The sequence below is a fragment of the Arachis hypogaea genome, chromosome 15 (assembly GCF_003086295.3).
Source record: "Arachis hypogaea cultivar Tifrunner chromosome 15, arahy.Tifrunner.gnm2.J5K5, whole genome shotgun sequence".
NCBI classification, from domain to species: domain Eukaryota; kingdom Viridiplantae; phylum Streptophyta; class Magnoliopsida; order Fabales; family Fabaceae; genus Arachis; species Arachis hypogaea.
Window position 1 is genome coordinate 152,116,804 of NC_092050.1, and position 4,956 is coordinate 152,121,759.

The 4,956-nt window shown below is 33.2% G+C and overlaps 1 long non-coding RNA gene across 1 annotated transcript; it reads left to right on the top strand.

Moving 5' to 3' along the window:
* Window positions 1-924: 924 nt before the first annotated feature.
* LOC140179252 (uncharacterized) lies at window positions 925-3,239 on the top strand. Its single transcript, XR_011872845.1, has 4 exons — window positions 925-1,104; window positions 1,196-1,250; window positions 1,339-1,467; window positions 2,950-3,239. It is a non-coding gene; the product is annotated as an uncharacterized lncRNA (long non-coding RNA).
* Window positions 3,240-4,956: the final 1,717 nt, after the last annotated feature.

Consider the following 4,956-nt stretch of genomic DNA (forward strand, 5'->3'; position numbering starts at 1 on the left):
GCTATCATGCGAGCATCGGAATGGCTCCATATGAGGCTCTGTATGGCAGAAAATGTCAGTCTCCACTATGTTGGTATGAAACTGGAGAAAGGAGTTTGTTAGGGCCTGAAATGATAGCTGAAACGACTGAGCAGATAAAGAAGATTCGTAGTCGAATGCTTATAGCCCAGAGCCGCCAGAAGAGCTATGCTGATCAGAGGCGAAAGCCTTTGGAATTCGAAGAAGGAGAACATGTCTTTCTGAAAGTTACACCAACCACTGGAGTGGGAAGAGCTATTAAGACCAAGAAACTGAATCCTCGTTATATTGGACCGTTTGAGATTCTGAAGAGAATTGGACCAGTGGCTTATAGAATTGCCTTACCGCCGTACCTTTCGAATTTGCACGATGTGTTCCATGTGTCACAGCTTCGGAAGTATAATCCTGACGCAAGTCATGTTCTAGAACCAGAACCAATCCAAGTGAGAGAAGATCTAACACTCCCAGTAATTCCGGTGAGGATTGATGACACCAGTGTTAAACGATTACGAGCAAGGGAAGTATCATTGGTAAAAGTAGCTTGGAGACGAGCTGGTATCGAGGAACATACCTGGGAACTCGAATCAGATATGCGAAAGGACTATCCACATCTCTTTTCAGGTAACTATATTTGAATTTTGAGGGCAAAATTCTTTATTAGGTGGGTAGAATGTAAACCCCGGTTAAATTAGTAGATAATTAGTTAATAAATTATTTTTTAATAAGGAGGATTAGAAATGTGAATATTATATCAAATTAGGATAGAGCTCATCGAAACGAGAATTTTGACACTAATTTTGAAGAAAACGGTCCAAGAATGGACCGAACCGATTGAACCGGACCCGAACCGGGCTATCGGTCCAACCGGACCAGCCCTTTTAAGTGAACCCAAGCCTTTGTCCCCCTCATTTCAACGTGAACGAAGCTGAAAGCTTCAGAGGGAAAAGAAGAACGAGACATTCCCGTAAACCCTCACGTTAACTTCCGTACGCCGTAACTTCTCCGTTCGAGCTCCGATCGCCGCACCGTTTGCGGCCACGCGTTCACCGCGTCGAGCTCTACATTTCTACCGGAACAATTTCATAGGTAACTTGCTATTTCACTCTCAGCTTCATCTTCCCCCAATTTTCGAATTTTAAGTGGGAATATTGAATTTCTTTGATTTCTGATGTTTTAGGATCCAATTAGCTTGAGAGAAACGTTCACTCTTGCTTATGTGAAGCTTGGGTAAGGTGAGGATACGATAATTCTATTTTATTTTCATTAAATTTGAGCTTTGAGTAGTAAATTGGGTATATATGTATTATGAATGTGTATTAGGTTGAAAATAAATAATTGGAGCTTGAAATTGTGAATACTGGAACTTGGAGGAAGCGGATTAGTTGAGTTTTGAGGGGCTGTTTTGGTTTTGAATAAATAGCTTTGGTCGTTACGTGGAAATCGGCTAAGGTATGGTTTAGGTTTCTTGCATTTAATATATAATGTTCTGTGAAAACTTAGGCTAGATGACCATTGGATAAGTTGGAATGCAGGTGTATGTTTAATGTTTAGTAATTTATCGATGAATATATTTGGTTGAAGTTTATTGGATAATTAGTTTTTAATTTTGGATGGTGAATGTTGTTATGTTAATTTGGAGAGAATTATGGTTGAATGTTATTGTTGATTAACTAATGATTTGGTGAATTATTGATTTGAGGTATAACTATTGTGGAGGTTGTTGTGATAATGAGGTATTTTGTGTTAAAAGCCTAGGATTTGTGAACTATGATCCTTAGTTGAATTTTGGTTGTTGGATTTGAATATTGTATGAGTTTAATTGTTGATTTGAAGTAGATTTATTGTGGTGATTGTTATGATGATGAGGAAGGGTATGTTGAATTGAAAAGAAAGTAGGTTTGGACCCGAAAAGGGTGGCAAAGTCCGAGTTTTAGAGGAGATGCTGCCGAAATTTTATAAAAAATTAGAGATTTTATTTAGATGATTATTTAAAAGAGATTTAGATTTAAAGGTTATAAGGTTTGATTTTGAGTTATTAAGAAAGTGAGTATGTTTTAAGTTTGAAGTTTGATTCTTAGAAAAGAATGAATTATGTTTTGAATTGAAACTATTGATGGATGGAATGGGAGGTGATATAATGAAGGATAAGGATTGAATATGTTTAATGTATGATGATGAATGAGATGCAATTGAGAACGATGTGGATGTTGATGAATTATAATTGAATTATTTATATGGCTTATGAATTTGAATAATCTGAGATACGAGATTCCCTGGATTAAGTGCCGTGGCTTGCCACCACGTGTACCAGGTTGAAAACTCGATACTCTGTTGACCCTACGACGTAAGTGTGACCGGGCACTATATAAATTCCCGGGAATGTTACCCCCATTGAGCAATATTGATTATTTGAGAAAAATCTATGCATAGACTCTTGGGGATGCACGTCGGGGGACAGTCTAAGGACAATTCAGACTTGTCGGGTTGGCTGGATAACCGACAGATGAGCCTCATCAGCCATAGGACAGGCATGCATCATATGCATATTACTTGAATTACTTGCTTGTGCTCTAATTGGGTGTGCCTATTTGTATTTGCCATGCTAAATGTGTATTTGTTACCTGCAATAGTTGTAACCTTCTTGTGTTTGCCTTTAACTGTTTATTTGTCTGTGAAAATGCATGATGGAATTGGAGGTATGGAGGAATGGTAGTATAGGACTTAGATTTAAGGTTAAGTTAAGTTAGGATTAAATATTTTTAGGAAACCACCTTTTATGGCTTCTGTTTAATACTTTAAGTTCTACAATCTGAGTATCGGCGTTCTAGGACTGCCTATGGCATTCCCAGGACCTTATATATTATGTGTGTGGCACCTTTACCATACTGAGAACCTCCGGTTCTCATTCCATACTATGTTGTTGTTTTTCAGATGCAGGTCGGGAGCCATCTCGTTAGGCGTCTGGACTCTTAAAGCGGAGGGGTTACTGGATAGTGTTGTTGTATAGTTTTGTTGTACAATGATGTATATATATGTACTTAACTTTCTCTCCGCATAACTTGTCCTTTTTGATTCTCTTAGAGGTTTATGGAGAGGCAGGATTGTGTGTATGTACTTTTGGGTTTTGGATATGTATGTATATATATGTGTAAATATTCTCCGGCCAGTCTTGACTTCGCAGGCTGAGTTAGGAGCTTATATTTTGTATCTTTGGCACTCTATTCCCACTTCTGTTAGCTTATGTTTGATAGTTATGGTTTTCTTAACACGTAAGTTAACTCGTTCCTTGAGCGTTGCGCTTTTATTGTGCGATTTTTATTTCCCCCTTTTCTTCAAGGCTCCTAGCATATTATAACTTTTCTGCTATTATATGTACTTATTTTATTTTAGAGGTCGTAATACCACATCACCTCTGTTTTACGACTTAAGCGTAAAGCTTTGTGTGGTAGGGTGTTACATCTATCATCATAGAACTATAGAAGTACTCTTGATGATGTCACATTAACACCATTTTTCTATAGTTCAGTTTATGATGAAATTTGTAGCTAAACTAACTTGTTATGTTATTCCAGTCAAAGATCAAGGTCAAAATTGCCTAAATCAAAATAGGTTTTGGTCTGTTTCATATATGTCATTAATGGTTACGCCTAGATTATTCATAATATTAGCGCATACATGATCATTAATAATTTTATAATATTAGAGATATAATTATTAATGTTGTCTTCTCTTATCAGCTTAAATTTTTGGGAGAAATGGATCCTCTCAATTTTTTTTAATAATTGAGGGAGTAAATTATAATCTCTTACCATTAATTTTATAAGTGGACTAAGAATAAATATGAGAGAAAAAGCAATGAAGGGTTAGAGATAACACTTTACACTCTCAATTTTTTTTAACAATTGAGAAGATCCATTCCCATTTTTGAAATAAATGATTTCATGAAATCAAACAAATCCAAAAGAGGCTCTTGTTTGAGGAAGAGTTTAGAGATATAATCATTAATGTTGTCTTCTCGTATCAGCTTGAATTTTTAGAATAAATGGTTTCATGACAAGTATTATATCTTATATATTATTACATATATACTACAATAAGTAGAAGATATAAAAAGGTTTAGCTTAAGCCTTAATTAAATTTTATAGTTAAATATATATTTTTAAATGGTTATAAATAAAAACGTAAACTATAAAAACTGCACCCAAATTATATTTGTGCTATCCCCAAATTTTGTTATCAGTAAAACTATCCTCAAATAATTTAAAAACGTTTAAAGAATGTCCAATCGTGATCAAATACATGTGAGAAAAATGTGATGTGGCTCACTTACCAATGGCAGAGTCTTACTTGCCATATAAGAAGTTTCTATTGTCACATCACTCTTTTTTGTTAACATATAATATTTCAGTTTATAAGATTATTTTCAATAGGGAATTCATTTCAGTCTCTGTTTATAGTCCACTTGTCATAAAAAGTAACTTCACATCAGCTTTTGCATCATAAATAGTAAATAAGAATTTAAAGTATTTTTTTCTTCTCTATTAAAAGGAACTAACTTTAATCCCTGTTGTAGTTCCACTTATTTAATTAATTAAAGTAATTAAAATTAATGTAGTTATTATTTTGTTTACAATAATATTATTAAAATTTATAAATTCAAAAATAATTCACTATTAAAAATATTAAAATTCAAAAAAAAATTATTTGTAATGTAATTAGCGTTTTAAATTTTATAAATAAAAATAAATAATCCAACCAAAAATTATTTTGTAATGTATAAAAATTAAATTTATTTTTTTATGTAAATAAATTTAATTAATGATAATTTAATATAAATAATATTTAATATTAATTTTTTATAATTATTTGTATTAATTATAATTTAAATAATTAATTAAATAATTAAATAATAATTAATTAATTACTAGTTATAACAAA